Source organism: Meleagris gallopavo, chromosome 6 (assembly GCF_905368555.1).
Source record: "Meleagris gallopavo chromosome 6, MGAL_WU_HG_1.1, whole genome shotgun sequence".
Classification (NCBI taxonomy): Eukaryota; Metazoa; Chordata; class Aves; order Galliformes; family Phasianidae; genus Meleagris; species Meleagris gallopavo.
In genome coordinates, this window is record NC_139409.1 from 22,635,624 (window position 1) to 22,659,708 (window position 24,085).

Sequence of the window (24,085 nt, forward strand, 5' to 3'; positions counted from 1 at the left end):
CGGCCCCGCTGCCCGCCCGCCCCGCTCCGTTCCGCCGGCCCCGCTCAGCCCGGCGGCGGCGGCAGCGCGCTCGCTGCTGCTTTTTTTTTTTTTTTTTTTCCTCCCCTCTCCTCAACTTTTTTTTTTTTTTTTTTCTTCCTTGCTTTCCCACGCTGGCTGAATGTGACTTGACCCCGTTTCAAAAAAGTTTGACATAGTGCTTCAACATTTCCGCATTCCTCCCCGACTACAAAGGCTGCAGCCGCCTCCTTCTGCTTTCTGTCTCTGCTCTCTGTCTTCACACTCAATGAAATCCTTCATCTGCCCCTGCCAAGCCGCCCGCATACCGCAAGGGTCGCGGCGAGCGGCGCGGCGCGGCGCGGCCCGAACGCCCCGGGGGGTCCCGGCGCGGTGCGGTGCGGTGCGGCCGCCCCGAGCAGCGCGACACGCGGGACGCTGGAAATCACCGTGCTGGGCGCTGGGCTTTTTCCTCCCTGGGAAATAACCTTTTTTTTTTTTTTTTTTTCCCCTAGAAAATCACTTTTTAATTTTTCCTCTCTCCCCCTTTTTCTTCCCCCTTTCCCCTTTTTCCTTCTCCCCCCCTTTTTTTTCTTTTTTTTCTTTTTTTCTCTTTTTTTTCTTTTTTTCTTTTTTCTTTTTTTTCCTTTTTCTTTTTTTCCTTCTCCCGCCACCTTTTCTATTCACTAGGCACCCATGCATGATGCTTTTGGGAACCATCAAGAAACTGTTTTGCTGTAGTACCCCCCCAGCAAAGCGCTCACAACCCGAGCGTGTTCCTTATGGGACTGGCACCTGCAAATCGTACTAAAATGCACCACAGAAAAAAATGGCAAAACTTTGCCAATCTGCTCCATCTCCATGGGGCAGCGCACACGTGGAGTGCCTCACTGCCATCTCTGTGCCTTCCAGCCCATGGCAGGGCCCAGGGGTGGCTTCAGGTGCAGCCCTTGTCAGGGTTGAACTGGGAGAGAGCAGATCCAGATATCTTTAAATGGGAAATGTAATTTAACTCAGTGGGTTTGTAACTCAGAATGTGTGCTGTGTGTATGGCATCATACACTGTATGATTTCCAGAAACTAAATATTTAAATAGAGATAGATCTAATACTACACAAACAAAAAGAATTCTGATCAGAAAGAAGCATGTAGTTACTCTATCTGGATATGCAGCGCTACTAACAGCATATAAAACCCTACAGCTTGAACAAAGCTTGTGTTCCGAGCTCCAGAACTCAGCACAGCTCCCTGTTTCCTTCCTGGTTCCATGAGGCTCAGCAGAAGCACCCAGGACGTGGTGAGGGTGGCACCTCTGCTTTCTCCTGGGGCGAGGGGAGCTGGTCCCAGTGAGCTGGCAGGGAGCGCTGTGCAGATGTCTGCCACTGACCATGTGTGCTTTGCAAGTTTCATTTGTGCTCATGGTGTATTTTATTTAAAAGCACAGAAATTCTGCAACGACTTCTGAAGTCTGTGGTTTGTCAGAAGGATGCTGAAGTTCATGGCAAACACCATAACCTTTCTATGTGAAAGTATCGAAGATGGAAAAAATCCCATCCCATTCCAGGGTTCTAGGTACTGGCAGCACCTCATCTGTTTCCTTGTTTAGTACTATTTCTGGTTTTCTTCAATGAATTCTTCTTCTGTGAGAAGGGAGCATGGGGACTCTGTGTCCCTTGGAGAAGTGACTGTACAGCCCTGTTTGGGACGAGAGACAGCCCTTGGCACCCCTGGGTCCAGCTGTGCTGCTGGCTGTTTTGTTACCACTGCTGCTCACACAAACTCAGCCTTCTCCCCATATCCTCCCTGTATTAGGGGCAGCACATGTGGTCCTCTCCTTTAGAAGCCTTGTGTCTGCACTGCTGTGTGGGGAAGCCAATAGAGATTGCTGTGAGATGGCAGCGCTCCTTCGGTCAAACCACATGAATTTCCAATGCAGAAGTGTGGGACACTCGGTGCGATGTGATGTGATACAAAGGTTTTTTTTCAGAGGCTCTTTCAAAAAATGCTGTCACTGTTCTTTCCCTTCCTTTCCACCTGAAGGTCACTAATACACCTCTGTGTCTCTGAGGATGGGGTTCAAAGGAGCCACAGAAAACCCTCAGACTGACCTCAAACCATTTTCTCAGTTTTCTTTATGTGAGGCTTGGGGGATTTTGGAAGGAATTTCCAAACACAACTAAATACCAACATGAAACAAAATGGATATTACAAATAATTTGTCTTAGAGGCTGAAATGACTGAAACGAACTGTCAGGATTCTTAGAAAATATCCAACCTATTACATTGGCTTTAAAGCTCAAAGTCAAGAAGATGTCGGAAATAATATACATTTTAGAGACATTACAAATCATCAAGACAATCTGCTTTGAATAAAAGGTTTTCTCTTTCATAACAACATTTAAAAAATGTTTTGTGCATTGCTTTCCTAAAAGCAACACTGCTTTTGTTGTTAGCGAATTGGAATGAGTAAGCACACGTTTTGTATTGTGATGGCAAAGGGGGTTTTTCCACAGAGAAATTAATAAATCTCTGATTATAACTGAGAATATCTTCTTTTTTTCTCAATTTACATACATGCTGAGAAATTCGTGTTTTAAGCAGTTCATTAAACATTTTGAATTGAAGGCAGGATAACGTGAGTTGCTCATTCTAAAGTTACTTCAACCTAAAGGGCTTTGTTTCGCGTTGGGGAAAATATTGGGAATGCTTATCGCAGGAGAAAGAAATGAGATTTCTCTCTTCATCCCTGTTTTCTCTATGAAAATGAGTTTTTAACTTTCTTTGTTCAATTCCAGTGTTTTTAATTTTAGTATTTTTAATGTAACACTGGAAAAAGAGAAACAACTTCTATTGAACTGCGTCTAAACCAGGAAAATCCTAATGTGTTACCTGAATTGAAATTAAATTGTGATTAAACCACATGAAAACAAAGTTGAAATTAGGTTATGTGCTGTGTATAATCCATAGGTATAAAAACAGGGTCTGTGGAGTTGCTGGAAACAATGAATAATGCGGTGGTGTGGAAATGGGTAACAGGCAATTACCAGAATGACTGTAAAGCAGTTGATGAAAAGAAGCTGGTGGTGGCAGTACCAAGAAGTGTGATGAATAGCTCAAGACTTTCAGAAAGGATGAGACGCTGCTTTGTTCTGCTCTGTATGTTCTATCTGTGTTTCAGGAGCAGAGGTTCTGCTGGAGATTCTGATGCTGAGCTTACCAGAAGGGTCTGCACGGCCACCCTGTAGTTGCCTTTCAGAGTACAAATGTTCATACAGCTTTGGGAAAATGAGTTACTTTGGTTATGGGTTATTGCTGGGTTTTGGTTGTTTGCTCGCATCTTTAGTCTCAGATAGCATGATTTTGAACTTTTTTTTTTTTTTTTAAGATATTTAACCTCATGAAAACACTTATATTAATGAGAGGGTAACCATCTTAGGAGGGACATAAGTCAGTTCTTATGAACACAAATATTTAGAAGAAGCCAGAATTTGTTTCAAAGCAGCAGAAGCACAAATTAACACTTTTTAGAAGTTCCCTTTAGTGAGCTGACAGAGGTTTTCTAAACAAACCCATTGGGATTTGCACTGCACAGAGCATTATTTCTGAAAACGTCTTCCAGACATTGCATCTCATTGTGAACTTGGCAAGGATGATTTTCAACTCTCAGTAGCTGTGTTATACGTGTGTCAAAAGGAGCAATAAATGGATACTCAATATCTTAAAACTGCTTTTAATGAAGGAGGGGCATAATGAGAAACATGATATGATACCATTGAATGCTGTGAATTAATTCCAATACTACGTGCTAAAATGCTTTCCATATGTACCCTCTTAGATAGCTGAACACAAAGACAAAAGCAATAAATCATATTTAGAGAAAAATAATTCATTAACAGTAATGCATTAACATTACTATCTAACCCTTGTAAGATGTTGGTGACTGCTGTAGAGCTGGCAGTGATGAAGGCATCTGAGCCAATTACCTGATGATTGTTTGGTTTATTTTTCATTCAATCAGAGCCTTTGTTTATAGCAGATAACTTTATGTTTTACAAATTGTATCTTTCCATTACTACAGCAATAAACCTATTATTTTTCAGTACAAACAACCGTGACACAACGTTGGGCGTTTCGGCACACACAGGTTTCCCCGTATGTGTGTACAATTTGGCAATTGCCCATCACAGGAGTGCTGAGAGTAGTGCCACATGCAGTGCCTGCCTCCAGACTGCAGCACCATCACTTTCCCCACACCTGCATCTTCCTGGGAGCACACCTGCAAGATGCAGCAGGCAGGTTCCTGCCCAGCTCCATGCACAAGAGCTGGGGAACTTCATCAGCTTCCTTCTGAATGTTGACTCTTCAAATTATTACACAATGGGAGATCAAGCACAAAATGTATATGTTATTTTTTCAGAGAAACAGCTCACTGTGTTTGCATGGGTGCCTTGAAAGTTTAGCTTTGCCCCCTCTGTATCCCACTGCAGGGGAGCCTTGTGCCGAAGAGCTGTTGGTCTGGGCCAGGGGAATGGAAGGAGGGAAACAGAGAAAGATGTCCTGCAAGGGCAGTGATCACGGTACTGAGCTTGCCAGAGTTCAAGAAGCATCTGGACAGTGCTTTCAGACATGTGGTCTGATTTTTGGGTGGTCCTTTGTGAAGCCAGGAGTTGGACTTGATGATGCTTATGGGTTCCAGCTCTGGATATTCTGTGATTCTATGATCAGTGAGAAAAAACAGAGCACCGAGAGCTGGAGCTGGAGCCCTGGTGCTGTGGGCTAGCACAGAGGAGGATGAACAGTGGCAGCTGGCTGATGCTGGTGGCATGCTTGGTGCTGTGGAGCTGGCAGCCAGGCCATGCAGAAGCAGCGCTGCCTCCAAATCCCCGGCAGGAGGGACAGTGGGCAGTGAGCGGCGGGTGGCCAGGATGGGCACAGCCAGCTCCCCCACAGCCATACACACCCGGCTCCAGAAGCCACTGCCATCTCCCATCTGCGGCCCTGGCTGGCACACCTCCATCCAGCCCCAGTGCTGAGCCTGGGGTGCTGGCTGGGCCTAAGGATTAATATTTTAGAAAGGGGCTCACAGAGGCACCCAGCAGCTGGCAAGAGCCAGTGACTGAGGGATGCAGTGCTTCTCCCAAGTGTTTTCTCAAGGTTGCAGTCATTGCTGGATGCCTTGTGCTCTTCTATGCTTCTTAAGAGTGATACTTGGCATGGATAAGATTCCCCTATGCCTCTCTGTTCTCTTTGTTTCACTGGCTTTTCCATCTGCTTCAGAGAAGTAAGTGTATATACATCTATGTACATCCATATTCAATGTGTGGTCACATCTTACTTTCTTCATGCACTTTGTATATTCATACTCTTAACCTCTCTTTTCCATTCAGCGTAGGAGAGCCAGATCATTAGCTGTGAAAACTGACATTGTCCATTAAAGCTTCCAAAGAAAACCCTATTTGACTCACATACCAAACCCCTAAACTTCTTCTGCCATTCAGCTCTTAAAAAATGACTCACAATATGACTTATTTTAGATGTAGCTATGATCAGAAAAGTTGGCTAAAGAAAACAGTACTTTACTCCACTGGTCTGGCCCATAGTAAACTCAACTTATCTGCTGGTAACAGTGACTAATACAAGATTTTATAATTTTTTCTTCTGTTAGTGGCACGGAGAGGGTGCAAACTTTGAGTGCAGATAACGCAGGGTCCAAGTTCTTAAATTTGTTCCAATTGTGGGTTTCCTTTCGTCTTTCAGAGAGAGCTCAGTCTACCCTGGAGCTCCCATGGCTCTCATCCGGTGAGGCCAGAAAGCTTCCATGAGTTTCACTTGGGAATTCCCCAGATTGGATCTGAAAATCACCAGCCCACCAAGACCTCAGCATATGCCATCTGTACAGCCACACTGCAGAGAGATTGCATATTTTACTTAGTAAAAAATGAAACGTTTATGACAGTGTGCAGGAAAACCTGTTGTATGGGATGGGGACACTCTAAGTATGATATCACTGTAAGTCAGTGAACGTTTAGCTGATAAATCACATGAGAACAGGGCCACATACAGCCTCTGTTGTCAGTCAGCAAAAGAAATAAATAAGAATTAAACAGAAATAATGCAATGCTTGACTGTAGAGAAAATGCGAAGTTTTTCAGTAAAACTGCTGTGAGCAGGAAAGAAATGTGTTGCGCCAAAGCACCAAGAAGCACTGTGCCATATAACCCATCGTGCTGTATACACCTGCCAGCTGATGCGGGTGAGGAGCAGCTGTGTAAGGAAGCCATGTTTCATTGCTCAGACATAACAAAGTTACTGCTGTGTCAGTGGCTGATTTATCTGGATCTCTCCAGCTCTATCAGATCTGCGCTGTTTCTTGATCTGTATCAAGAACCAGTTGGCCTAATTTATGGCACTGATCTATGTTAGATATTAAATTATACTTCCTAAAGGTAAACCTGAAGTACAAACATCCTAGAGCAGGGTCAGGTAAGCACAAGAAGCAAACGTCTTTTGGGAATGATCGAATGCTGCTCCAGAGACTGAGGAGACTGTCCCCATTCAGCTGTATATATTAATGATGACATACAACCCTTGAGGATAAAGATGGCCATACTTACTGGCATCAAAATAGCTGTCCCAGAATGCATAACGCTTTGGATAAGGAAGTCATTTTGTATATTCTGGAAGAGCCTGAGCACATGGAAGCCCTGTAGCTGACTGCTTTCTGTCATTTAATAACAGTGTTTGACACGGATCATGCTGCGGCTACAGTGTCACACCAATGCACCCACCTGTGTCCTCCCAGCGAGCTCGTAAATATACAGCTACAATTTGGAAAGAGAAAACTTGATCTGCTATACACACCTCGATGGATTAGGAGGCTGAGACAAGAACAGACTTTGAGAACAATGTGAATGACAGGTAGGAATGACATCAAATTAAACCAGCCAGCGTTATTTACCTCTGTGTGTCACCCATTGATGGCATCCATGTGCAAACTGTCATAGGTGACAAGTACAGAACTGCCAATGTGATGCAAAGTCAGTGCACCTACACAACTAAAATACCCACGCTCTTTAAACTAGAAACTATATCTGGATACGGCCATGATGGGTATTACACTCCCTACAAAACTGTATCAGCTATACCTCTATACGGTTATAACTGTTTGAGGCTGATGGAACAGTTGCGTTGAGTAGCGTGGAGGTTGTTGCAGATTCTTCATCTGATTCTATGCCATAAGCACAGGCCGTGGTGTCTGGCAAACACCCTCCTATTGCCCATGACATAGCCTAGAAAGTGCTAGTGAATCACAGCCACCACTTTGTTGATTTTATTCTACCGTATGTTTGTGCAAACCTCATTGTTTCTACAGCAGGCATAAAGTGCCATGTATGCTGAAGTCATGCAGATAACAGGGGCTATAAAGTATTGCTGTCCACTGCTTCACTGTTTGAAGTGAAAGTAAGACTCTGAAGGTATGTGGTATGTTTTCAGGGTGAAAGCACCTCTGCCAGTGTTCAGTGTGATCTCACGGCACATGGACTTACATGCATAACTAACTTCTAAAACCAATCAATGTTGCTTGCATAAATGCCCTTGCTTGTCCACAGGAATAATGTATCCCTTAAGGCTGCAATACATTTTAATCTGTTTAGTAAATGTAATGCAATACTACAGTATGAAAAAGACTTGGGAAACTGATGTTGAGCATGCAGTAACTCATTTTAGGAACATTCCAGGTTCATAAATACATGAACTGTTCATTATCCACACATACCAGAAAGCTTCTATCAAATATAATTATGCACTAGATTATGTGCAATGGATGACTGCCAGTGTTCCCTGCCAGTACGACCATTGTTAGGAGATGGTCAGCTCTGGGTATGCAATCTGCCTTCCTTAAACTGGTTTAGCAAATTAACATTTTGTGTACATGGCTGGTGCAAGCAATGTGCAGTAAAAGTGGACCCTGATATCAGGATGTTACAATCTGTATTTTTATATAGGATTTCAAGCACCAGACTTCAAAACTTGACTTTTAAAAAGCCCTCCAGCTGCACTGGATCGGAACAAAGATCTCTGTAGTGCACTGATAGCGTTTAATAACGTATGCCTTGGAGAGGAGGCATTATCAGTTCCCTGCCCTGCTATTACTTTTTCAAAGTAGAGGAAGCAGTTCAATGCCAAAAACTATAGGTTAAAAACCTCGCATTCAAGCCTCTTCCTTGCTCCTGCAAGGGGGGGATTGGTGTGTGCCAGAGTCACCACTGCTGTGTAAGCCCATTGCCCATGTTCACCTTTGGGGTGAAGACTGCAGAGTGCCCTACACAGAAGAAAACTCTATATTTACAACCATCAGTAAACACCTACTTTATCTTTTTCCTAGCTAAGAGTATCCCAAGCTTTAATAGGAATTGCATCACCTTCCAAGCGTGGGTGTACACAGGCACACATGCGTGTACACACACAGCTCAAATATTTTGCCCCAAACAAGACCTAACAGCACTGACAAAACTCATGAAGTATTATAAAGAGATGACATTAAGAAGCCAAAAAAATTACCTGAGGCTTGAACTGCGTAACTGCATATTTTGTGATAATATAACTATGTAGAAATCAGATTAAATATGAGAGCTGCTCCAAAAGTAATGCCTTCTATTTTATGATTCTGGCCTGTGATGTCAGAGGCAGTAGAGGTTGAACCTTCCTACTAGTATTCCATTTTGTTGCTGTGTGACAGATGGCAGCAGAAGGGTGGTCTGACAGAATAGTATCTGACATGGGAATGCGCATGAAGTAAAGGTGTGGAACTGAATTACTCCGTGTGGAAAAAATGGCACCCACTGACATTCATTGACACTTGGTGAATGTTTATGCAAACCGAACAGTGGATGTGAGCACAGTGAGGTGATGGGTGGTGCATTTTAGCAGTGATATCTGCGACAGCGGATCACCTCTCCTGGTGCTGATTTTTGATGAGTGCAGCATGCAGCTCTTGTTCATCACTGGTGAAAGTGCATTGCTAATAGCAGTGACTGTATTGAAAAATAGTGGTTTGTAGCGGAGAATTTGCTCTATCAATAGTGTCATTGTGCTCTTTGTTGTAGTTTCCATGGAAATATAGAGGAGGCTTTACTATCAAAGTAACCTATGTAAAGAATTATGAACAAAATTGTGCTGAATGCTGGGACTCCTTCTAATCCAAGAGAGCTGGGAGTGCTGCAGGGTTCCATGTCAGGACAGGACCTGGGTGTGCACCGCTCACTGTCTTCTCCCTTCCTTTGCCCATTCTTTATGCCACAAATCCCACAGAAGGTAAACCCAGATTCCTGGCTGGACAGGACCTGCCACTGGGATGGTCAGAATGAGCCCAGTGACTTACAGTGGGTTTTCACTGCAGACTGACTTACCTGTACTTCTGACATTTCAAATTCTGGACTAACATAGCTATTGTTTGTTTGATTTCCCAAAAGCTTGGTCATGTCAAAATTTACTGCACGTATTTTAAAAAAACTTAGGGAAAAACAACAACAACAACAACAACAACAAAACAGAAACAAGAACAGAAAGCAATAGAAGAGACACACGTACACAGATGACTTCGCCCAGCCTTTCCATCACTGGTGTAAGCGCAGCTCTTATCAAAGTCTTTCTGTCTGCTTCTCTGATTAAGTTCTCTGGTCTGTTTTCATGTCATAACTGAGCAGATCTACCAGATCTGCCCCTTGGCACTGCTCAGAAGCGAATCTCTCTCTGTTAACACTATGACTGAATGTTTTGGTTTATCCCTATATATGGACAGATTCCAGGAAATACTAATGCATCAAAATGCTTCTGGCAAGGAATTCAGATGTCCAGATTTGTAATCACCATCCTGAAAACTCCCACTCTCTCTCTGTTGAAGCTTCAGAGTGCTGCATTCAGTCAGTCAGGTTTCTGTGTCTGGGGCTGCAGCTCGAGCACAAGGTATGAACGTCCCATAGCAACATGGTTCAAAAGTCATAAAAATAGTAATTTAAAAGATCGACCCAGAACAATAGGCTTCTCACTAGTCTATCTGCAGGTAGAATTTGGACTGGCTTCTTCCCAAGCACACATTTACTTTTGTATGGCTTCCACCATCCTTGAAAGCTCTCAAGGGCTGCGAGCAACAGCTCTGCTGTCACACCTGCCATTCAGAGCAAGCTAGATTGCTGCAGTTAAAAACTGAAGGTGCTCTTGTGTTTATTGTATAATTAGGGTGCTTTCAATACCAATAACACTATTACTGGAGACTGATAATCCAAGATAAGAATCTTACAGCGATTCTCACTCTTTTATTGCGTGAACATGTGGTGGGTAAATACAAGTGTGCTGCATAGTAACTGCCCTTTCTTATGCCTAAGGGAAAATAAGTCATGTGGCATTACAGAAAATATTGCTTCTGTCAAGGTTCTGTCTCCTCAGAAAATCAGAATCCTTTTCTTCGCTCTTCTAAAATCGGTGTTAGTGGTTGGGATCAGGTGACAGATGATTTTTTAATTACATGTTTCTTGCCATGCTTTACTGAAAAATGCAGTTAAAATTTCTCAGCATATGGAGATGCTTTCTAAGATACGGAATGTGTTCTCAACCTCTAAACACAAATTAACCCTAACTATCAGAAACTACAGTATAATGACAAGCAAAGCCTCTTTCTGAGGTATGCAGAAAGAGACAGGGTACTTGAGCACAACAAAGACTCTCACACTTAAAACACGGGGCCCAGCATTGATGCACAAGAGTAAAAGTCTTCATCCTTAAAGAGTTTGGGTTCAGCCAGCCACAAAATGTTGCTCTGAGCAGTCCCTCACCGTGAGGAGCTGAACTCCCCAGCACTGGATGGAAAGATCCCTTGCACCTTCCAAAGAGGCTCAGTAACTTTTAGGACTGAACAAACTGCTAATTAGTAGGGCAATTTGAATGCACAATTATGATATCTGAAATTTTTTTGTTGTTGTTGTTTTAACTAGGAGCAACCATAACAAGGGATGAAGCACAGAGCTAGCTGGAAATCTAGACACAGGGATGCATCAAAAGCGACAGCTTTTTGAATGGGTTGTGACAGCTCCTCTAAAAAATCTATTTAAAGTTCAAGGGAGAAAAGCATGCAAATGGGAGGCCTGGCTTTCAAATGTCTACCCAGCGGCTTGCAAGAGCTTCCAGGGGAGCTGCTGGGAACTCAGAGGCTGCTCAGGACTCTAAGGATTTTATAAAACACATCTATTATTTAGATGTCTAACTTGAGGCTCCTGCTTCCAAAGTCAGGTTTTGTATCTCCATAATGGGTTGGAGACTTATTCATGTACAAAAAGAAAGAGATCTGAGGATTACTAGTTTTGCTTACTATCCATCAACAACATTTTTGTTTTTCATCACTCAAAAAACCCCTCCAACCAGTAACAAATTAAAAAATTGAAATTTAGGAGTGCAGCAACAGGCTAGCTGCACACGAATCAGGTCTTTAACCTAATGGCTTGACACAGAAAAACATAGGAATGAAACCAGTAACTGCGGTTGTTGCTTATCAGCTACACAACAAGAAATTTGAGTCAGCAAAGTGAGCTGTCAGTGCTGCACACATCAGATCAAGCAGACAACTGTCTTTTGCTGCAGTTTAATAAGCAGTGCACAAACTTAAAATGGAACTGTGAAGTGGTTACACTGAAAGCCCACCACAGTACTAGGAGGCCATAAGAAATTACTGACAGTAACCATTTTTGTCTTCACATGTGCTGGACTTCAGATATTTGGAAACTTTTTTTTCAGTTGTTTTATGTTTTGGCAGAAAGAAAAATATACGTGGCTCTTGAGAAAGAATTTATTGTTTAATGAAACTGAAAAGTTAAAAGTAAATGAACAAAGTTACTGGAAATTTAGCATTCTGCTTGGCAACAGAAAATGTAAGCCCTACTCCTGCAGTATATCCACACCAGCTCAAGCATCCAGAATAGACATAGGTTGCCCTGAAAATAACGTGTCCTATTTTTTTCCATGGAAACTACAACATATACAGGAAGTGCAATGACACTGTTTCACAGAGAAAATTCTCAGGCACAAAACAGTATTTTTCAGCATAGTCACCACTATCAGCTATGCATTTCCACTAACAATGAACAAGACCCTGCATGCCATGCTCACAAAAATCTGCATTTGGCGTCCTGAGCAAGAGTAATAAAGTAGGAAGCATTACTTTCAGCTCAGCCCTCATAGAAGCTGAGCAACTTACTATCTGTTCTCCACATGGAAGTGGTACAACTGGAGACATGTGCCAGAAGCTGAAAGCCTTCAACTGTTAAAACTGGATTCACAGAGAACATGACAGAGAGAACGGGTCTGGGTAGCTGGGTTGCCACGAATGAAGCTACTGAAGCCAACTGAGGTGGGAGGCTGGACCTTTCCTGCCACTTCAGAAATCTACAGCAGCACTAATTCATTGAAATTGGCTTTTGGCAGTGCAGAAGAGTGAAGCAGAGGACAAGTTTTGAAAATATTTCAGAACTGACAACGCACAACTTCAAAAATTGTAACTGCAAAAACCAAACACATTCTAAAATATGTTCTTTTAAATGCCTAACATGAGGTTATTCAGATCAGCTTCTGGGATCCCGGGCCTAAAGTGCTCCACGGTGTGCTGCTCCCTTGGACTGCCAGGCATCTCAGTTCTGGGCTGCTTCTGATTTTAATTAGAGAGGAATAATGATACAAGGGATCTTCTTTCACAAACCCCAGAAGGGAGGATAAGAATTATAAAAGGTAAAGGAATACTTCAGACTAAAGGAAGCAGGGATTATGAATTACAGGAAATATACTATTATATTAAATGTTCTTGTAAATAGGCATAGTTTGTTTCTTATCAAAGGCTTGCTTTTAGTTCCCTGTTCTACTTACTGCCTTTTGAAATGGATCCCGGGACTCAGTTCCTTTTGAGGTTGTTCGTTTTATCCAGTGGTGGAAGATTAATGTTAGAAAACAGGAAAAAATACTTTGCCTCAAAGCGTGCCAATAAAGGTAGCTGAATAACAGCACTTTGCAGGCAAAATCCTATCTAACTACATTTTGAGCAGAGCCACTGGTTGCAGTAAGGGCCAGAATGAGTACAACTCAGAAGTTGGCTCCTTCTATAGAAGAAGGGAACCTCTTTTGAGTTGTACCCATTTCTATACAAGTGTGAACTGCAATAATGTGTGTCAATCACGTTTAGCATCATTTGATCTTTGTTATTTTTGATTGGAATGGGCTTTACCTAACTCAGTAGAGCCTTTGAGCACCAGGGTCCCACAGGACAAGCCTGTTATCAGTGCTGTAGGAAGCAGAATTTTATAACAGCAGTTCCCTCAACCCTCAAGGCTTTTGTCAATAAAACATGGTAACGTTGATGCTGAGACACCGTCCTGCAAAACCTGATGATACAGCAAAGTTTTGTGGAAATTGGAAACGCGCAGCTTAAAAATGCAATTTTTCTTTGTTAAACCATGAGGTGCACCTATCTCTCTGATCACCTGGATGACTGCTGCAAGTGGTATGACATCCTGCCATCAGCCTGGGGCAGCAGCTTTTTGCCAGGAGAGCCCTGCCATACTGTTGGGTTGGACTCTTTTGGAGGCTCTTTGATCTATAAATCCCTCACGGTGCAGAAAAAGAAAGAGGTCCTAGAAGTCCTGCATTATCAGTTGGGTCAGACACACTGTTAGAGAATCTTGTGTAATTTTGAGATCTGGTTTCCAAGAAAACTATGAAGCTGAGAAGCTAAAAGAAAATAAAAATCAAAACACAGCTGAACGTATTTTTTGAGACAGTAAAAAACACAATCAGACTATGTTGAAAAAAATCAGTCATCATCTTTTGTTTTCAATTACATTTAAACTATGTCTAAAAAAGTTGGTTCTTATATCTGCAGAATCACAGAGTGGTTGAGCTCTGAATGTGCCTTTGTAGCACATGCCCAAGTCCTGCCCAGGCAGGGCTGAACAGAACCACTTGCCCAGAGCCACATGCAGGTGACATCTGAGCACCTCTGAGGATGGAGGTTCCATAGCCTCCATGGACAATGTGAGATATTTGTCTGTGGATAGAAATGAGTGAAAAGAGAGACTTTGTTCTTTCTTCCTATCAGGATTTACAAAGGTACATCTCACTTCTGTGAATCAGGTATTCAGGATGGATATCATCAGCTGCTTCTTTCCCTCTACTTCTTCACACGTGAATGATATCCATGACCTAATGGTCCCTGTCAACAGGGTAAAATGATTTAGGGAACTTCACAGCTAGACTGAAGATACTTGTTTCTCATGAAGGAGCATTGGCTCCCAAAATACAACATAATACAGAGTCTGCAGCTCTGCAACCACACATCCGGCTTTAGGGCATCCTGCAAGGCTCTGATGGAATCCAGAGGAGAGGAGGGAATTTTGCATTGCGCTGGGGATGGCAGGACAGCCGTGTGTTTCATAAGAACTCTCTTCATGACTCATGTAAAACAGGACCAGGACAAAGGAGTAAACAAATTGCACAGGGAGGACTCTTCCCTCCAAATGGCAAAATAAGGAAAAGGACAGTAAACAAGAGAAAAAAACCCAAACTATAATAAGGGTTTTGAGGTGAGACAGGGGAAAATGAAGATTATGAGTAGAAATGTAGTTTATTCCCTGCCAACATCTGCAAAAGAATGTGGGAGTATGATGGGTGGAAAGATTGAGATCCACAACAGAAGGCGAGCTTTGCGCAGTCCATCTGTGTGTGTCTTCTCTGAACTCTGGCCACCAAAGGTCAATGCATCCTACTCTTTGATGATACTTTGCAGAGCAATGAAACTTAAGGAAGACAATTCTTATTATTCCAATTTCTATGCCCTTATTGAGATCTACTTTGGAACTTTTTTTTTTTTTTTTAAAGCATCTTTAAAGTTGGTGGCAAATAAATAAGAGCAATGTTTGCTCTCTAGGCTCCCTCTTCTGGCTCTGGGCTTGAAATTTTCTAATGAGCACTTTTCTTGGAATCATGTTCACTCCTATTGTCAGTGATGATGCTGATGCATAAAGAAATAAAAAGGAAGTATTGGCAAACTAGGAGAGACTCCTTTCTTGCCCAAGGCAAGGAGGGAATTAGGAAGACAAGAAAAGTTCAATATTTTTAAGGTGTGGTGGCAAAAGCAATTTTAAAAAGCACAAAAATACTCTCCTAGTTATTAATAAATGTTAGAAATTATGCAGTTGTAATGTAGGATTTTCCTTCAGATCCAGTAAATGCGGATATTGTGGTATTGCTCTTCAACCTCTGCGTCTCATTTCTCAATAAGAGTTGAACTGGGACCAAAATATTTATCTAGTTCAAAGATGTCTTTCTCCACAATAGACCATAACAAACTGCTCTGAAGCCTAAAAGATGCAAATCTGGTCTCCGAATTCAAAAATACATTTATTTTCATTGACAAACAACCACAACTAAAGACCTGGCCGTATCAAAAAGGGAATGGCACAGTAGCAGCACAGGGGTGCATATTTGTCTCAGGGCATGCAAATACTATTTTTTTCCTGATCATTAAAGCCAGACAAGAGGCAGATACTTGAGGAAAAAATGAGTCTTTGGGTGTGGTACCTTCTTTTTTCTCATAAAAGTACTTTGAATGTGTACAGAAAGAGGGTTACAGAGCAGTAATAATATATCATTTTGTTTTTCTCTTCATTTTTTTTTCCAGTTAACAACATCTAAATGATCAAACCTGCAGGGTGTTTTTTTTTTCCAATCTGATAAATCTTGCAGAGATCAAGAAAGTACCTTAGAAAATCACTTTAAAAGGCATCTTATGCTGTGGAATAATTTACAGTTAACCACTGAGAAGGGTTTGAGGAGCATGGATAGATTCTCTCTCATACAGAAGAGGACAGGAGCTGTGGGTACCCATGAAAATCAGGTCACAGTCCTCTTGGGACAGAGCTGCCACATACCAGGTACTAGATTCAACATTTTCTCTCTCATACAGAAGAGGACAGGAGCTGTGGGTACCCATGAAAATCAGGTCACAGTCCTCTTGGGACAGAGCTGCCACATACCAGGTACTAGATTCAACCTTTTCTCTCTATCTTACTGAAATATAATAGACAGCTTATGTTGAGGGATGAATTTGACCAACGTTTGGTGGTTCGTTTGGTCCCTACAGCCCTCAGATTGATCTTTCCAACCTGCTGGAGCAGATTTGTCCTAGTCAGTGCCACCAAGCCCTTACAAAGACATCCCTGCATTCAGGCCCCAGCTCCCGCCCTTGACTTAAATGAGTTTCACCCCTGAGCTTTATCCTTTTACTATCTGTCCTTCTATCCCACCCTTTGCAACCTGCATTTTGCAGCACAGACTTGTGCATGAGTATGTTCATCATAACATATAACAGAGCTGGTCATATATTTCTGGATTACAGCTGCCCTGAAACAAAGATAGGCAGTGCATGTGAAGAGGCAGTCAGACTTTAGGACTGAAGGATCTCTGCTTTGCTATATCATGAACAGCTGAACAGCAACACAAGGGCAGCAAGAGTTTCCCTTCTCTTTAGGATGCCTATTACTTTCTACCACATGAAAATACCAATACTTTTTTTTCAAAAAATTCCATATCTCCATGGTTTTCAGACAGGCAATGAAGTTTGGCAGTGATGTAGTCTTGGAGTCAAGAAAACTTTGTGGGGATTATGCAGATCTGTTCAAAACCAGCAAACTTTCAAGATATCAGAAACTGAACCTTTCCTGCTTGGTTTTAGCCCTGTATCAGTGCTCCCTGAGATGCTGAATGCACACATGGCCTGCCTCTGAGCCTCAGCTTAGGACCTGCTAGCTAGATCTCTCCCCTTCCACCATAATGTTCATGGGGAACTAAGAAGCTGTTCATTCCTGATCTCTTCTGGCTGTGGTGAAGAGGTATTCATGCTGACAGCATGTTAACCTAGGACTGCAGAATGTGCAAAAGTGATCTTCTCCTTGGGATGGCCAACAACACCTTGAGGCTCTGCTACTGACTGCACAAATCTGAGAAACGCATGCAAGGGCTGCTACAGACAAAGCCTATGGGGGATTGACAGAGCCCCCATCCGTTAGCAGCCACCTTGCTAACACATGCTGGTGCTGTGTCTTACTTTTTGTTCCTTAAGCTGAGAATATTGTGATTAGTCTTTCTCTTGAAGTTGTGCAGCTCACAGCTCACTGTTGTTGCTGCAGTCATCACAGAGATCCAGTGCAATTATGTTTAAAAGCAGGGTTTTATCTGTAAGGTTGTATCTGAGCTACTAAACCTGATTTCATACTATGTCCCTGCATAGAAGTACATAGACACAGATCTTAGAATTGTGGTCAATTCATTCAATTAATAGAGAACATCCAAAGAGCAGGAGTAAAAAAGGGTTTGTGGGGCTTGTGTTTGTGCTGCTATTTGCTGTGTCTTCACTTAGAGATGGGCAATATGCAAAATAATATTTTCACAGTGAACCATTCGTAAAACTGAGGTATTATGTATTGGGGGAATCATACAAACACATAAAACATCAACATGGTACTGACATGGTTAACATCTAACCTGCACAAAGTTATTTCCTCAAACTTGCAGTTGCGTGTGACTGAAGGCATTAACTGAATACACACCCTAGGGACAACCTCTATCTGGGCATGAGCTGCTTGTTCCCCATTAAATCTCTGTTCTTTTTCTATCTCTGTATATTACTGGGAGGATGATCATTTATGAACTGCCATAAGCTAGCACAGTGCTGCAGAAGAGAGCTCCTTCTTTGCAAAACTTAAAACGTACAGGCACAAGCCAGCACATTACCCTACAGACCAACTGCAGCACAGTCTGGTTGTTGCAGGATGCTCTGGGCAGGTGTCAGTGCTTTGCAACCATCCAGCCTTGAAACCCAAGAGATTTGTGGGTGGCAGGGACTGCCCAGCTGCACCTGATCCACTTGCATTCACTCTTCAGCTGTTTTTCTGAGCCACAAACTGACTTTTCTGTACGAGTGCTGGAGTTCTTAGCACAGGTATCTCCAAAGCAAAAGGTTGGTATACAAATGGTCTGCATATGCTTAACATTCAGCCTTATCTCTATTAAAAGAAAAGGGCCAGTCTAAAGAGTTTTATGTCTTTCATCTGTTCCAACATGATGTAAAGGCTGAAAATGGAAAGGAGCTAGAAGAACATAACAGGTGATTACTGATCTCCAACAGCCCTCCTTGAATTATTCCCAATAGGGACAGTTTCAGGACAAATGCAAATGATTTTGTGATAGGAAATGTATGCAACAAGATGTGGAACTGACAAAAAGGCAAAAATACACCTGGACATTTTCCTATCTAGACAATAAACCAAGTGACTTACTTTTCTTAACTTACCATTATTATGAGATGATGGAATTTAAGAACTGGCAGACTTGATGCTAGCTTTAGATGACTGGGTCTCAAATGTAATTTCCCACACCAGGTAGGTAATTACGTATTTATTATGGATTCTAAACATCAGAGGAGAATGAAATGAGATTCATATTCAGTGATGAAGCATGTTGAGAAGAGAAAGTGGGAAAAGTTCCTTCAGTGATGATGTTTAAGACTACAAAAGAGTAGCATGAAGAGTGAAGTAGACATGAAGAGAAAACAAAGCTCTGGAAGAAGGCAGATGACAACTGATGAGATAGGGTACTGGATTTGTGCAACGTGGGCACAGGTGAAAAGTTGAGAAAGCCCTTTCACATGAGGTTGTCTTGTACAGATATAAATGTTAATGAACAAAAAGCTAGTGAGCGATCGATCCTTCCTTAAAACCTAGCCATTTTCCTACTAACCTCTTGCAGTGTTAAGTTCCAGTCTGACTTGACACCGCTTAAGGAAATAATTCCTGCTCTTTCTGAGAAGCTCACTGCCTTGTCATTTTTCAGTTTTTGGCCTACTGTTGCACAGGTGGGGACAGCTGATGGGCCGGCGAGTTGTGAAATCCCTGAGAATTGTGAATGTTCTGGTTGGGTGTCTTTCAACTTCTGTTTAAAAGTCATATTAATCTTTATCATCTCTGCATACATCTGAGACAACATAGCCTCCAATCTTTTCACTTTATATTATAGAACTGTAAAGGTAAGTGGATACACAAAGGACCTTACCAGAATCAAACTTATCTTTCCAAGATTTTTGCTCTGTTGTGAGAATAGATACACTTTATTACAGGTAAGGCAGCACTCTTTTAGAATCCCTATAAACCCAAAGGGCCATTGCTAACATTAGTTGCTGACAGTAAATAGAAATACTTCTGCATTTTTTTTTCACAAAGAATCAAAATTTATGAGAAGATGCTGTGTGTTTTAAGATGACTTACCAAATGATGATCCAAAATTAGCTTTCATCTCTGGTATTCTATCAGTTTAAGCCATGGTACAAGAATGGAATGAGAAATTGCAGCTGGAATTTCCACTCTCCATATTAATTTTCCACAGCTATCTTGTTCTTAAAAAAAAAAAAAAAAAAAAGGTTTGAAAACCCAAGATTTTATTTCATTCTTCATGTCTTATCAAAGCCTTTGGAAAGCCAAGGCACTATTAGTATAGCCACCAACTCCTATTCTTCTAGTTGGTGTTTATCTCTGAATATACTACTTTTTCAAAAGTAAAATTTACTTCCTCTTTCATGGCATGAGTTCTAAGTACTTCAAATAGCACCTGCCATACCTTACTATTATTTTTAATCACTCTGAAGAGCACCTGCTGCTATTACTTTGATTTTATCATTTAACAAATTTTTAATCCATGCAAGCTTGTTTGCCCAGTGATCCATTATTATTTGACTTCCTTATTAGTTTATCAACACTTTTTGAAATACACATAAATGACATCTTTCAGGTTGTCTTTATCTACACATTTATAATCTACTCAAATCCTATCAAGGTATGTTATGTTTACTTCCACTTTACAGTTTCCGTAGGACTGTGAGGAGGCTGCATAGTCAAGCTGTTCCAAAATCTTTCTTAGATAATTTTGTAACACTCATTCTATTACAACAACAGAAATATAGGAGTTTACATTACAATCTCAGATTTTGCAGAATTTGGTTTCTTAAGATTTCCCTTTCTTACCCACCTCAGTGAGTAGCATCACAAAAGTGTTTGAGGTTGCTTCAAAACATCTTCCAGGATGAGATATGCAGAGTCTATTGGTCAACATGTTTTTGCAATTGTACTACTCTAGAATTTTCTGCTCTGGTATTTGTAGGAAATTTTTTACCACTTAGTCAGATTTAGAAGTCAGGTATCTATTGACATATTCTAAGTCTGCAAGGATAATACTGGAACACGAGGCCGTGGTACTAAAGGAAAAACAGATACTTCAGTGGGGGCTTCTCTATTTTCTTGGTTACAGCTGCTCCAAGTTGCTACTTGTTGTTAAAGGAGAAATGCTACCTGCTCTGAAGAAGAGATAAATAGGTATCTTGGCCATAAATGCTGTAACATCTTGTAAAAATAAGGTTGCAATAACCTTTCTAGCCAAGATCAGACTGGGACCACTGTCCTATATTCTGACTGTTGTCTTGTTTCCTTTAGAACAAAGTTGAGCTTTAACACATTTTAATTACAGATTTCAAGGACTGAACGAGGCACTGCAATTTAGTTTGATCTCTGACAGCACAAGCCACATCTTTTTACTCTCACTGCATGACTGTCTATTAAACGTTCAACCTGTGCTGAATGTAATTCCTTGTGTTTGACTATGATAATTTTCACTAAAACATCTATTCTTTATTTAGATAGATCAAGAGATTGACAATCAATTATTTCTTTTGTGTGTGTGTTCCAGTAGTTAACAATTTCAATGTGAAAACAGATATGCCTTCTTTTAAAAATTTTATGTCATGGCAAGAACGTATTTTTTCCTTTTAAAGCATCAGAGTACCATTAAATGACTGAAAATAATAAAAATATATATTGAAGTCCACTGTTAGGTATTTCATTTGGCACGAATGTAGTGTTTCATTCCTCAAGACTCTTGAATGCTTTCCAAGCTTGCTGCAGACAGGTATTGCTTCATGCACCAGGCAAAGCAAGGCACCTGTAATTAATAATTACATTGATACCAGCAACAGTACATCAAAATTTCAGAATGGGAATTAGAAAAGAGTGGCATATTTAATTGATGTGACAGGGAGATTTTGGTAAAGTGCAATAATGTGAGTCTACCAGATTAATCCATGCTTTTATGAGCAACCAACTAATTTCCACATTCAGGCATCTACTATTGGCTTTTGTAAAGTCGTTTTTTGGCACCCAGCAGTAATTGAGTTCTTTATGAATTTCCTTGCCAATGCCAACTGAACTAGATAAAGTATGAATTGAACCCATTAAAAGAAATTGTTGAAACTGTGGGTCTTGTATCAGCTACCTTAACAGTTCCATAACACAGTACTTTTCTTTCTTTCCTTCTTTCATTTTCTTTACATTTTCTCTTACTTATTTCTTTCATTCCTTCTTTTCCTCTTTCCCCCTGCCTTTCTTTCTCAGTTATCAGTTATTTATTAAAACAAGAGGCCCAAAAATGGTAAAAATAAAAACTTTAATAAACACAACGCCCCTGTAAAAACACCTAGAAAAAAAATAATAGATTCACAGAATCATAGAATCACTCAGGTTGGAAAAGACCTTCAAGATCCAACACAACCTAACCATACCACCCTAATTCTAACAGCCCTCTGCTAGATCATGTCCCTGAGCACCATATCCAAATGGTTTTTAAACACATCCAGGGATGGTGACTCAACCACCTCCCTGGGTAGCCTATTCCAGTGCTTAACAATGCTTTCTGTAAAGAAGGGCTTCCTAACATCCAACCTAAACTTCCCCTGGCACAACTTGAGGCCATTTCCCCTCATCCTGTCACCTCTCACCAGTGAGAAGAGACCAAGTCCGCTCTCGCTGTAAGCACCTGTCAGATACTGGAAGAGAGCAAAAAGGTCTCCCCTCAGCTTCCTTTTCCCCAGGCTAAACAGCCCCAGTTCCTTCAGTCTCACCTCATAGAGCATGTTCTCCAAGCCCTTCACAAGCCTTGTTGCCCTTCTTTGGACCTGCTCCAGCACCTCAATGTCCTTTCTGTAGTGAGATGCCCAAAACTGAACACAGTACTCGAGATGAGGCCTCATCAGTGCTGAGTACAGGAAAACAAAGAAGAAGAAAAAAAACACAACATAAAACAGAACAGCATCTGTGAACAAAGGCAGGATCTATAGAAGATTCTGTGAAGACTCCAGGGAAATTTTTTGTTATTCATTTTTTTATTTTAGATTAAAATTTTCTTCTCACTTGAAAATCCTTAACTGAATAAATCAGCTAATGGCATGAGTCTGGCTTCTAAATTTTGTCTGGAAAAGTTGATTCAACACGTGGTACAGTTGCAGTGAGCTCAACAGTTATTCTCTCAACTTTCTGGTGGCGAAGTCAGCTAACAAATAACTAGCTATTTAGCTTATTTTGAAGCATTCAAGCATTTGAGAAACTTCCCTCTATTCACCCAAAGCTCCTTCTTGTAGGATACTCATTTTCAAAGTTTCCCACTATACACACAGGAAAGTAGCACATATTTCTAAGAGCAACCTTATTCACATGTTTTATTGATTCCTATGAAAGCTCGCATTGCGACCTGGAGCATGAGAAATGTCAAGCTTTATATCCTTTAAACAAACTTAATGGAAAACTGCCTGCAGAGGCATTTATGCTCCAAAAATGTATATTTAAATATGAAAATATAACTGTTTGTGACCCATTACCGAGGCTTTGTGAGAGCCAATGAAATTGTTAAAACATTTTTTAAGGTTATTAAATATGTACATGAGCATAGATTTCAAACACAGTATATGATATTGCATTTTACCTTAAAGGGGAGATGTCACCCACTAATTTGAAATAATACAGGAGCTTGGTAAAGATGTGACTTTCTGCCTTAACAATTGAAGCCCAAATATCCTCAAAACACTGCTCTGACGAAGCTCTCAGAAGAAAGAGAACTGTCACTGAATTTCTTGATTGAAAATTTTGGTTGAATTAAAAAAAAAATACTGTCTATCATGCCAACAGCTTGGGAGATTAACTCAGTTATTAGTAACCAACAATCCCATCTTTTGGCTTTCTTCAAATGAATGACTAAACTGTATAAACCGAGTGATGAGAAGCTTTAATCATGATGTTCTTATAAGAAATAAATAATAATAAATGACCTAACTGGGGATTAAATCGGGGCCTTTTGGCTACTATTCCTCTGTTTTGTCAACTAAACCAGTAAAGTATCTGTCTGACCTAATGTTTGTTTTGTTGATATAATTCACTAAACCTATAACTTCAGTTGAAGTCTACAAAGATAGTTGGATGATTCAGATTAGCCTGCTTGGGTAAATGAAAAAAAAAAAAGAAAAACCATAAGCCGTTTTAAAAGAGTTTAGACTCTTCCTACTTCAGTTATTAAGAGCAAATATACAATAATATATTTTGATATAAGCAAAGATTCTCAAAGGTGTCAACACTCGAACCTAAATTTTGATGAATAGTAGTAGGATGTGCATTAAGGGCAATATCATTTTTCCTCACACTCTTACTATTTCAGTGGGAATAATTTTAGCTAGAACATTTCTTTGTACGCTTAGAATTAAATACACGACTGAACATAATAAAATTAAGGAAATGTAATATCTAACTTCATAGGATAAATGAGGACTATTAATGTTGGATGTGTAAGTTTCACTAATAAGCAATGTCCTGCTAAACCACGGCATCTTAGTCACATAATGCTTGCACCCTGCAAGAATCAGCACGAAGTGTCATTCAGGCACAGCAAGAACTCTGTGTAGGCAAACCCTGAGCAAATCAGAGGATCCTCCTTCAGCAACCTCTTTTGAGTGGGCCCCATCTGAAGAACTGGGCTAGAAGAAAGAAGGAACCAAAACTGCCAGTCAGCTGCTGGTTTCCATCTCCCTAAGTGATGAACAACATGCCATGTGCAGTTCATGATGCCTGTAAAAATGGGACTTGCCTGGCATGCTGTAAAGCCGGTGGGGTTTCTCAAGTGTCACTTGTTC

At 41.0% G+C, this 24,085-nt stretch overlaps 1 long non-coding RNA gene across 1 annotated transcript; it reads right to left on the bottom strand.

Moving 5' to 3' along the window:
* Positions 1-3,746: 3,746 nt before the first annotated feature.
* LOC109368184 (uncharacterized) lies at positions 3,747-22,290 on the bottom strand. The gene is made up of 3 exons (XR_002115952.2): positions 22,031-22,290; positions 19,353-19,480; positions 3,747-5,901 (listed from the first exon to the last, which is right to left on the bottom strand). It is a non-coding gene; the product is annotated as an uncharacterized LOC109368184 (long non-coding RNA).
* Positions 22,291-24,085: the final 1,795 nt, after the last annotated feature.